Below are 12,459 nucleotides of genomic sequence, written 5' to 3' on the forward strand. Positions count from 1 at the left end.
AGCAGTGACCAGGTGTGGTTGCCGCCATCGTGAACCGGTCAGGAACGGCAGGCCGCTCGGCCTATCCAGGCCGGAGAATTGCCGGTTGCCGTGAAAAACGCCGAGCGGTGATTTGGCGAGCGGGGGGGGGGGGGAGAATCGCCGGCGGGGCCAGGGCGGCGTGTTGTGAGTCACCCAGCCCTCCCGCGATTCTCCCACCCGGCGTGGGGGGCGGAGAATCGCGCCCCTTATGTGGGGAGAGAGAACAGAGTTAAAGTTTCGAGTGCATTTGGCTCTTCATCAGGCCTGAGAGAGAGGGAAATTCTGTTAGATATTATACTGTAGCTGGAAGAGATTACAACAAAAGTGTAGCAACCTTAAAAACAAGACATAGATGACCAGGTGCAGGGGGCAGCAGAGGGGGAAGGGGTGTTTTTGCATTGAGACAGAAATGTACGAGATATAAAAATAAGGGTTAAGATGGAGGAGAATGGTTAGTCTAAAGTTAGTCAACTTAATGCTCCAGATACAGTACATGTTCCATTTCCTGCCCTACTGCTCTCATTCCTCCGAGAACTGTGATTGGATATGCCCTCATCTTCCACTCCACCCATCTCCACAATTCACAGACCATTCTCCAGCACGATGCAGCCTCCAAACACATCCTCCCCTCCATTCATGAATCACCCTGAACACCCCGTTTTCTCCCCACAGCATCCTCTATGGAAGCACACAACATGTAACACCTGCCTTTTTTCCTTCCAGCTCATTTCTGATTTATATTCTCATATTATATACCAGAAAAATGGTATCTAAAATTAGCTATTACATAGAATTTACAGAACAGAAGGAAGCCATTCGGCCCGTTGAGTCTGCACCGGCTCTTACAAAGAGCACCCTACTCAAGCCCTGATCTCTACCCTATCCATGTAACCCAGTAACCCCCCACTTAACTTTTTTGGACACTAAGGGCAATTTAGCATGGCCAATCCACCTAACTCGCACATCTTTGGACTGTGAGAGGAAACCGGAGCATCCGGAGGAAACCCACGCACAAATGGGGAGAATGTGCAGACTCCACACAGACAGTGACCCAAGCCAGGAATCGCACCTGGGACCCTGGAGCTGTGAAGCAACTGTGATAACCACTGTGCTACCGTGCTATGTTTACCGTTCAATCGGACGGTTTAGAATCCAATGCATCAAAACATTACTGCTTTGTTAGATCCACATCTGAAACTGTGAATCCACGTATAAAATCACAGCAGTTTGTAAAACACATTCCCAGTGTGTATAGAAATTACAGAACGTTAAATATTATTGAGCTGTGTGTTTTTATATTATTAATTAGTCATAGAAGATCAGACTTATGAGAGACTATACATACAAAATGCATTCCATATCTGTGTTATCTTCTGGGCATCATTTTTGTAATGATAAGCACCATTTCCTTCAACTGATAAGACTAGTAAATAGGACAAGGCTACAGATTGCGATGCTGACTCAATGGATTGCGGGATTAGAAAAACTGAGCAGCATGTAAATCATAAATCACATCAAGCTCTCTAACGCAGAGATCATTTTTTTCTGTTAACTAGATCAGATCTGAGGACACAAAATAGAATCCTGGTGTGAAACTGTGCACAGGTTCAAAATGTACCGCTGATTTGCAAACCAACTCAGTTCAACAATTGTGTTGTGTAAAGTTGTGTACTATTCCTGAACAAGGAGGATTGGATTGGATTAGATTTGTTTATTGGTACGTCTACCACGGTACAATGAGCAGCTCAAACAAATCATTTAGTACATCAAATTAAATAAAAGAAAAAGAAAATACAAAATAGGGCGGAAGGAAACTACTTCAGTTGAACAAGCTGTTGTATTTTCTGATTTATGTGTAGTCTGTTTAAAATTATTCCGGGATTCTGCCCGTTCCATATATGTTTACTGATGAATCAGTGGGCAAAGTGACTGTGAATTAGTGACCAGGGACTCGATCAGAAAGGTGTGATCGATCATTTAAGCTCAGTTAGCAGGCTTACTAAGTGTGTCAGTCAAGACACAAACATTTTTCTTGGTTTATTTCAGTCTGATGTAAAATTATTTCAGGACTACTATACCCATTGCTACCTGGTGACTACTGCTAAGTACCAATGAGCATGGGTGCTGGTGAGGACATTGGCTTAATCATCAGAGAACATAGTCTCGCACCCTTATTATAATTAGAGCCATCAATATTTTACTTTACCTCTGGGGTTTCAATCACATGTTGAATTCAAAGAGTAGGAACTATAAGGGTAGCTTCCTTTCTTCAATCTTACTCAGTAAAGCTGTAAAAATACCTTACCTTTTTGCCATAGAAACGATTGAAACAACATTTCAGGGAGACCTGCCATTTAGATGGTTTAGTGGGTGAGGATAAATCACAATATTGGAGAGAGCAAGTAAGGCAAGGGAAAGGAATGTAAATGCAAGTTATTGATAACTGAGATGTGTAGAGAAGTAGACAACATTTCCAAACATCATGGAAGGTAGCCAGGTAGGTAGATAAGGTGGTTGAGAAAATTCAGATTACTATTGACCAAGGCATAATATATCAAACAAGGAAGTGAAGAAAACATTACTTAGGCCAAAGATACTTTGGACAGTTCTAGTCACTATTTTATAAACGGGAAATCTTCACACTTGAGTGGGTTCAGATGAGATTTGCATGGATCGTGCTGGAAGTGGTGGAACGATTGGATAGATTTATAATTGTTTTCTTTGGAACAGAGAATGCTGAGAGGAGATTTAATTGAGTTGTATTCTTTATTGTATTCATTTACAGGATGTGGGAGTTGTTGGATAATCCAGCATTTCTTGCCCATCCTGAACTGACCTTCAGAAAGTGGTGGTGAGCTGTCTTCTTGAACCGCTGCCATTCCTGAAGTATATGTACATCCACATTATTGTTCGGAAATGAGCTCCAGAATGGCAATATATTTCCAAGCCAGGGTGGTGAGTGACTTGGAGGGGAACCTCCAAGGAACCAGTGGGGTTCACAGGTATCTGCTGCTCTTGTCCTTCTCGATGGTGGTGATTGTGGGTTTCTCAGGTGCCGCCTAAGGAACCTTGGTGAGTTCCTGCAGTGCATCTTGAGGATGGTATACACGGCTGGCACTGATCGGCGGTGGGGGAGGGTTTAAATGTTTGTGGAAGTCATAGCAATCCAGCAGACTACTTTGTCCTGGATTGTGTCGAACTTCTTGAGTGTTGTTGGAGCTGCACTCATCCAAGCAAGTGGAGAGTATTCCATTACACTCATGGCTTGTGCCTTGTCGGCACAGATTTGGGGCGGGGAGGGAGGGGGGAAGGGGGCGGTATCAGAAGGTGAGTTACTCACCATAGGATTCCTAGCCTTTGACCTGCCCTGGTACCCACAGTATTAATATGGCTAGTCCAGTTCAGTTTCTGATCATGGTTAACCTCCAGGAATTCAGTGGTGGTACTACTATTGAATGTCAAGGGGCGATGGTTAGATCGACTCTTGTAGGAGATGGTTATTGCCTGGCACTTGTATGGCGCGAATTTAACTTGCCACTTATCAGCCCAAGCGTGGATATTGTCCAGGTCTTGCTGCATTTGAACATGAACTGCTTCATCATCCAAGGAGTCACACATGGTGCTGGACATCTGCAAATATCCCCACTTCTGACCTTGTGATTGAAGGGAGGGCATTAATGAAGCAGCTGAAGATGGTTGGGCCCAGGACACTACCCTGAGGCTTTCCTGAAGTGATATCCTGGAGCTGCGATGATTGACTTCCAACCACCATAACCATCTTCCTTTGTGCCATGTATGACTCCAACCAGCAGAGAGTTTTCCCCTGATTCCCAATGACTCCAGTTTAGTTAGGGCTCCTTGATGCCATACTCTGTCAAAATACTACCCTGATGTAAAGGGCAGTCACTCTCACCTCACCTCTGGCAATCAGCTCTTTTGTCCATGTTTGAACCAACACTGTAATGAGGTCAGAAGCTGAGACCCTGGCGGAACCCAAACTGAACGTCCATGAGCAGGTTATTGCTGAGTAAGTGCCGCTTGATAGTACGAATCATAAGTCCTTCCATTACTTTGCTGATGATGGAGAGTAGACTGATAGGGCAGTAATTGGCTGGGTTGGAATTATCCTGTTTCTTGTGTACTGGACATTCCTGGGCAATTTTCAAAATTGCCAGGTAGATGCTAGTGATGTAGCTGTACAGGAAGAGCTTGGCGAGAGGTGCGGCAAGTTCTGGAGCACAAGTTACTTGTTACTGGAGCACTATTGCCGGAATATTGTCAGGGCCCATAGCCTTTGCTGTATCCAGTGCCTTTAGCCATCTCTTCATGTGGAGTGAATGGTATTGGGTGAAAACTGGCACCTGTGATACTGGGTATCTCTGGAGGAGACTGAGATGGATCATCCACTTGGCACTTCTGGCTGAAGTTAATTATGAATACTTCAGCCTTGTCTTTTTCACAAACGTGCTAGGCTCATCCATCATTGAGGATGAGGATATTTGTGGAGCCTCCTCCTCCAGTGAGTTGTTTAATTGTCTACCACCATTCACGGTTGGATGTGACAGGACTGCAGAGCTTAGATCTGATGCTTTTGTTGAGGAATCACTTAGCTCTGTCCATTACTTGCCGCTTATGAAAGCTTATGCTGCTATGTCAGCTATAATTCAGTTTGGAGCTCTCTTGCCTCTTTTTAAATCTATTTTTTCATGAAATGTGGGCATAGATGGCAAGACCAGCCTTGGTTGCCCATCACTAATTGCCCTGGAACTGAGTGACCTGCTGGGCCACTTCATAGAGAAGTGGGTCTGAAGTCAAGTGTAGATCAGGCTTGGTAAGTATGGTATTTCATTCCCTAATGGGCATTTGTTTTTACAATAATCATCATCAGTATTACCGAGGCTAGCTTTCAGTTCCAAATTTTATTAATTGAATTCAAATTCCACCCATTGCCATGATAGAATTTAAACCAATGTCCCTCAGGATTATGAGTCCAGTGACTTTATAACCAGGCCACTGTCCGCCAAAAAGTAACAAGTTTCTAAGTTCAAGTTCCACTCTTGGACTTGAGCAGAGAGCTCAAGACTGATGCTCCAGTGTACTAGGGGGTGTGTGCTTCATTTTGAGAGTGCTATCTATCAGATGGGATGTTAAACCGAGACCTCATCTGCCTACTCAGGTGGATGTAAAAGATCTTGTGGCATGATTTGGAAGACGAGCAGGAGGATTGTCCCTGGTGTCCTCACCAATATTTATCCCTCAGCCAACACCACAAAGCAGATGATCTAATCATTATCATTTGACTGTTTATGGGAGTTTTTTGTGTGCAAAATTGGCTGCTCCATTTTCTGCATTACAGCGGAGGCTAAGGGCAGGATTCTCCGTTCGGGAGTCATGCACCCGCCGGAGTACAATCATTCCTGGTTTCCACTGCCACTAGAAGCGGCATGCAGTCTGCAATTCCCTTCCCTTTGCTATGCAAATGTATACGTGGCGGAGAACTCACAGCATTCTCTCAGAATCTTGTATCGGGCCACCATTTTGAGCTGGCGGCCCAATGCTGAGGTCCGGCTTTATGCCCCCTTCCCCCTACAATGCAAATCCTGCACCTCCCTTCACTGAAAAGTAAGGGCTTCCTCACACTGCCCCCCTCCCCCCCCCACACCAACACGTGAATAACAGTACACCACCCCGCCCCCACAGCAAGTACGCATTTGGTGACCCGGACCTCCCATTCCCATCAGAGACCCCCATCAGACCCCCCATCAGATCCCCCAGACCCAACCCTCCACGGACCCCCAAAACAGGTAAATATTGGTCCTCTAGAGGATGAGAAAGAAGATTTAATAATGGGAGATGAGGTAATGGCTGAGGATCTGAACAGGTTTTTTGGATCGGTCTTCACAGTGGAACACAAATAAAATGCCAGTGACTGATGGAAATGAGGCTATGACAGGTGAGGACCTTGAGACGATTGTTATCACTAAGGAGATAGTGATGAGCAAGCTAATGGGGCTAAAGGTACACAAGCCTCCTGGCTCTGATGGAATGCATTCCAGAGTGCTAAAAGAGATGGCTAGGGAAATTGCAAATGCACGAGTGATAATTTACCAAAATTCACTAGACTCTGGGCTGGTCCCAGTGGATTGCAAATTTGCAAACATGACACCACTGTTTAAAAAGGCAGGCAGACAGAAAGCTGGTAATTACAGGCCAGTTAGCTTAACTTCGGTAGTAGGGAAGATGCTGGAATCTATCATCAAGGAAGAAATAGCGAGGCATCTGGATGGAAATTGTCCCATTGGACAGACGCAGCGTGGGTTCATAAAGGGCAGGTCGTGCCTCACTAATTTAGGGGAATTTTTTGAGGACATTACCAGTGCAGTAGACAACAAGCAGCCAATGGATGTGGTATATCTGGATTTCCAGAAAGCATTTGACAAGGTGCCACACAAAAGGTTTCTGCATGAGATAAAGATGCTTGGCGTTCAGGGTAAAGTAGTTGCATGGATAGAGGATTAGTTAATTAATAGAAAGCAAAGAGTGGGGATTAATGGGTGTTCCTCTGGTTGGCAATCAGTAGCTAATGGTGTCCCTCAGGGATCAGTGTTGAGCCCACAATTGTTCACAATTTACATAGATGATTTGGAGTTGGGGACCAAGTGCAATGTGTCGAAGTTTGCAGACGACACTAAGATGAGTAGTAAAGCAAAAAGTGCAGAGGATATTAGAAGTCTGCAGAGGGATTTGGATAGTTTAAGTGAATGGGCTAGGGTCTGACAGATGGAATACAATGTTGACAAATGTTAGGTTATCCATTTTGGTAGGAATAACAGCAAAAGCAATTGTTATTTAAATGATAAAATATTAAAACATGCTGCTGTGCAGTGGGACCTGGGTGTCCTCGTGCATGAGTCGCAAAAAGTTGGTTTACAGGTGCAACAGGTGATGAAGAAGGTGAATGGAGTTTTGTCCTTCATTGCTAGAGGGATGGAGTTTAAGACTAGGGAAGTTATGCTGTAACTGTATAAGATGTTAGTGAGGCCACACTTGGAGTATTGTGTTCAGCTTTGGTCTCCTTACCTGAGAAAGAACATCCTGGCGCTAGAGGGTGTGCAGAGGAGATTCACTAGGTTAATCACAGAGTTGAGGGGGTTGGATTATGAGGAGAGGTTGAGTAGACTGGGACTGTACTCATTGGAATTTAGAAGGATGCGAGGGTGGTGGGGGGGGGGGGGGGGCATCTTATAGAAACATATAAAATTATGAAGGGAATAGATAGGATAGATGCGGGAGGTTGTTTCCACTGGCGGGTGAAAGCAGAAATAGGGGGCATAGCCTCAAATTAAGGGGAAGTAGATTTAGGACTGAGCTTAGGAGGAACTTCTTCACACAAAGGGTTGTGAATCTGTGGAATTCCCTGCCCAGTGAAGCAGTTGATGCTCCTTCATTAAACGTTTTCAAGATAAAGATAGATAGTTTTTTGAAGAATAAAGAAATAAACGTTTGTGGTGTTTGGGCCGGGAAGTGGAGCTGAGCCCACAAAAGATTAGCCATGGTCTCATTGAATGGCAGAGCAGGCTCGAGGGGTCAGATGGCCTACTCCTGCTCCTGATTCTTATGTTCTTATAGTCTTATGTAACAGACCCCACAATCAGACCACCAACAGTGACACCCCCATCAGAGACCCCCAACATGGACCCCCAACAGAGATCTCCCATCAGTGACCCCTGCCTGAAAGTTTAAGAGCAGTCCAGGCAATAGTTGAAAAATCACTGCATTTTCACTTACCCATTTCTAACATCTGCTGCCTCAGACAAAAATCTTCAAATCAGCAACTTCCCCGAAAGCCCAATACATTTCAGAGGGCTTGAAATATCTTGACAGCCTTTGAATACCGACCTTCCATTCAATTTCACTCAGCAATACATTGCATTTACCAGTGGATGGCAGGTTTATTATTCCAGATACTGCTGTTTACTGATATTTCCCATCACACTTGAATGCATCTCCCCTGCTTTGATATGAACCATAATGTTTATAAACACTCTTACTATGATTGACAGGTCCTCACCATATTATAAGCATTAAAATGCTTTGCCTTCCTCTTTTTCACAGCAGGAAACATTGGGGGATCTCTGTGGAGGATCTGTTTGGGGTCGGATGGGGGGTCTGGTGGGGGGGGGGTGGTCTGGTGGGGAGGGTCTGATGAGAGAGTCTCTGTTGGGGGGGACTGAGGGGGGTCATATGGGGGCTGAGGGGGGGTTTGATGGAAATGTTTGGGTCTGATGGGGGTGTCTGATGGGAATGTCTGATGTGTGGGCCTCAGTTGGAAGCCTGATGATCCATTTGCAACGCTCCCCTGTTGCTCGCTGCTGCAGCTGGCAGGGGACCGATCCCATTTTTAGCGCAAGGTCTGATTCCTCACTGGATTGGGAACCATGCTGCTGCCGGTTGGCAAAAAATCCTTAATTATATTTAAACATTATTTTGATGTGCACTTTAAGTACCATAAAGGCTACTGAACTAAAAAGTGGGAAGTGGAATTAGGTATCTGCGCAAGCACGATAGACAAAATGATCTCCTTATGTGTTATAAATTTGAATGATTGTAAAGATTGGATAATCTCTTGACGTTGTGCTGGTTAGTGGGGTCACATGTGCTGCTGTTGTGCTTAAGTGGGCAGCAGGGTAGCACAGTGGTTAGCATGATGGCTTCACAGCTCCAGGGTCCCAGGTTTGATTCCTGGCTTGGGTCACTGTCTGTGTGGAGTCTTCACGTTCTCCCCATGTCTACGTGTGTTTCCTCTGGGTACTCCAGTTGCCTCCCACAAGCCTCGAAAGACGTGCTGTTAGGTAATTTGGACATTCTGAGTTCTCCCTCAGTGTACCCGGAAAGGCGCCGGAGTGTGGCAACTAGGGTTTTTCACAGTAACTTCATTGCAGTGTTAATTTATAAATGTTTTTTTATTGAGTTTTCATATTTTATATATGACAAATTACAAGTTATTAGAGAGAGAGACAAAAAAAAAAAAAAGGAAAACACAAAAAATTTTTACATGAATATTTACAGGTAAGCATCTTCATAACAATAATTGTGGCCGCCCCCTTTAGCCAGCATACATATTTTACATTCCCCAATATGGCCGAGGCACATGTTTATAGGCATTTATTTATAGTTTGGTTTTGGGCCTTGGCTTGCCATCAAACCCCCATACCGAGCCCGTAGCCCCCCCCCCCCCCCCCCCCCCCCCCCCCCCCCCGGCTACCTTCCCCCGATTCCCGCCCATTTTCCCCTGGTTCTTGGCCACCCGACTATTCTTCCTCATGTACGTTGGCCACAAACAGGTCCCGGAACAGTTGCATGAATGGCTCCCACGTTCTGTGGAAGCCGTCGTCCGACCCTCGGATGGCGAATTTGATTTTCTCCATTTGGAGAGATTCCGAGAGGTCGGACAGCCAGTCTGCAGCTCTGGGTGGTGCTGCTGACCGCCAGCCAAACAGGATTCTACGGCGGGCAATCAGGAAGGCAAAGGCAAGGGCGTCCGCCCTCCTCCCCAGGAATAGATTTGGCTGGTCTGAAACCCCGAAGACCGCCACTATCGGGCATGGCTCCACCCTCACCCCCACCACTTTGGATATTGCAGTGTTAATGTAAGCCTACTGTGACAATAAAGATTATTTTAAAAAAAAGAAAGGGAAATATATAGAAGCTGAAAATGGCAAGTTGGGCAACAAAGCTTTGTGTAATCTGACACTCATCTCCTCCTGTCTGAACCAAGTTACCTTCCCAATACAAGAAACATTAAATTCAATTTATACTGTTACATTATATGTCGCCTTCAATTCTTGGCCTAGGGTGTAAACAACAATAATAATTTGCATTTCTATTGTGCCTGTAACATAGCAAGAGGTCCCAATGCATTATATAGGGGGTTAAATGAAATTGACACCAAGGCACGCAAGGGGCTATTCAGAGATTGGCAAAAAATGTATGAATGGTTAATAATCAGGCAATCTCCATTAATTAATGAGGGGGATGAGGGCTCCTTTTTGCAGATAAAGGAGGATTACTTTCGATATTCTGTACTTAAGAATTTAATTATAATTTTGGAATATTGTAAATGCAATATGGTACATTTCAATCATTAATTTTTTTTACATATGATTAACATGCAACAGTGAAGATTACGTAGAAGTTCCTTATTTCTCAAGTTCTTAAGAGTCCTTGAGCATTGTCAACTGAAGTGTTGTCTCTTTCTTCGTGATTTTGAATTGATGTTGAATTGAGTTCAGAATAGACATGGTAACACTGTTCCAACAAAAATTACAAATTTCCAACTGTCTCCCCACTTCCCATTATTCATCCTCCCTTATTTGGAAATAGTTCAAATTCACTCTTCCAATGGCTTAGGATGCAAGTTATTTTGTGTCACCCAGCTCTGTGGTGCGAGCCACATGAATGAAAGACAAATGCTCATTGCTTTCCCCGGGCACCTCAGCATTTAAATTCCATTACAAACAACTAATACATTTCATTGAGATACAGAGCAGTTACAAAGTCAGATCCTCTTGTTCATAAAATTTCATACCATCATGTCAGAAAAGATGAAAAGTTTCCCTAATTGGGGTGGCACAGCGGTTAGCACTGCTGCCTCACAGCCAGGGACCTGGGTTCAATTCGGTCTTGGGTGACTGTGTGAATTTGCACGTTCCCCCCGTGTCTGCGTGGGTTTCTTCCGGGTGCTCTGGTGTCCTCCCAAAATTCCAAGATGTGCAAGTTATGTGGATTGCCCATGTTAAATTGCCCTTGGTATTCAAACGATTTGCAGGTTAGGTGGAGTAACGGGGATAGGGTGGGGAGTGAGCCTACACCCTAGGCTCACTAGGGTGCTCTTTCAGAGAATCAGCACAGACACAATGGACCGAATAGCCTCCTTCTGCATTGTAGAAATTCTATGATTCTAATGTCCTTCCCTACAAATATAGTTAATTAATTCAATTAATGCATGGGTTCTGGTATAAGAAAGGTGTCATTCTAAATTCAAACTGTTGAACTCTACCCTTTTAACTATTCTTTGAAAGCAGACAACGTCTTGACCTCAGACCCAGAGAGAATGCTGAAGTCATAAATCCATTGGGTGGAGTTTTCCTCACAACCTGCGCCGTGTGTTTTGCAGAGGCGGCTCACAATTAGATGATGGTGGGATCTTCTGGTACCGCCATTGTCAATGGGGTTTCCTGTTGAACGGGATGTGCCTTTGAAGGTTCCCGCCGGTGTGGACGGCCAAAATTTAATGGCATTCTCAGAAGCAACAAACTTCCTTTTCTCCCAACTAGCGAAGGAATAAATTTCATAGTTGCTACCAACCATAAAATTTAGTAGAATTATCAAAATCTTACAAATGGTCGAGCCTCCAATTTTATTTCCATCACATGGCTGCTCTTACTACGTGCCATTGTCATATGTTGGAAGGATTGATAGGTTGATAATCAACTTGCATGATTACGTAATGAACGTACCTTCCTTGGCTTGCAAGCCCTGCGTGGAACTAAGAACCTCTAGCTCAAAGGCAGGGATGCAACCCACTGCACCACAAGACCACCACTTATTTAGCTAGATCATGTAAAATAGTTTTTCCAGGTGTGTCTACATTTGGATTATTTGTCGAGGTGTTAGAGGACAACCACTGTGCTCTTGGATTTCCAGACATTTGTAAATGTGACAAAAGCAAATTATTGCAGATGCTGGAATCTGGAACAAAAACAAAAGATACTAGACAATCACAGGTCTGACAGCATCACAGCACCTGTGGCGAGAAAGAGAGCTAATGGGTGGGATTCTCCGGTTCCCAGCTCCGTCTTTATCGGCGGCGTGTCATTCGCTGATGGCTGGATTCTATCTTCCCGCCACTTGTCAATGGGATTTCCCATTGTAACCACTCCATGCCACTGGGAAACCCATAGGCGTGGGTGCGCTGTGTGCGGGAAAAGTGAATCGCTACGACCAGAGAAATCCGACCAACGTTTCACGTCTGGATTACTCTTTGTCAACTGCATTGACAAAGACTCAAAATGCTAGTTCCCTTTTATCTCCACAGAAGCTGCCACCTGTTGAGATTGTCCAGTATTTTCTGTAAATGTGGTCACTACTTTGAAAGTTAATAGTTGTCTTAATGCATGTTTTGTATCTTTCTTTTCCGTATTTATGTATTCCCATAATGTGGACATCACTGACATGGCCAATCCCTAATTCCCTTCATAAGATGGTGATCAGTCGCCTTCTTCAACCGTGGCAGTCCATGTAGTGTCGGTATTCCCAGTGCTACTAGGAAGGGATTCTTGGATGTTGATCCAGCAACAGTGAAAGAAAGTCAAAGTAATTCCAAGTCAGGATGGTGTGTGGGAGGGGATCTTGCAGGTGTTGGTGTTCTCATGCATC

This window comes from Scyliorhinus canicula, chromosome 3, assembly GCF_902713615.1.
Source record: "Scyliorhinus canicula chromosome 3, sScyCan1.1, whole genome shotgun sequence".
Taxonomy (NCBI): domain Eukaryota; kingdom Metazoa; phylum Chordata; class Chondrichthyes; order Carcharhiniformes; family Scyliorhinidae; genus Scyliorhinus; species Scyliorhinus canicula.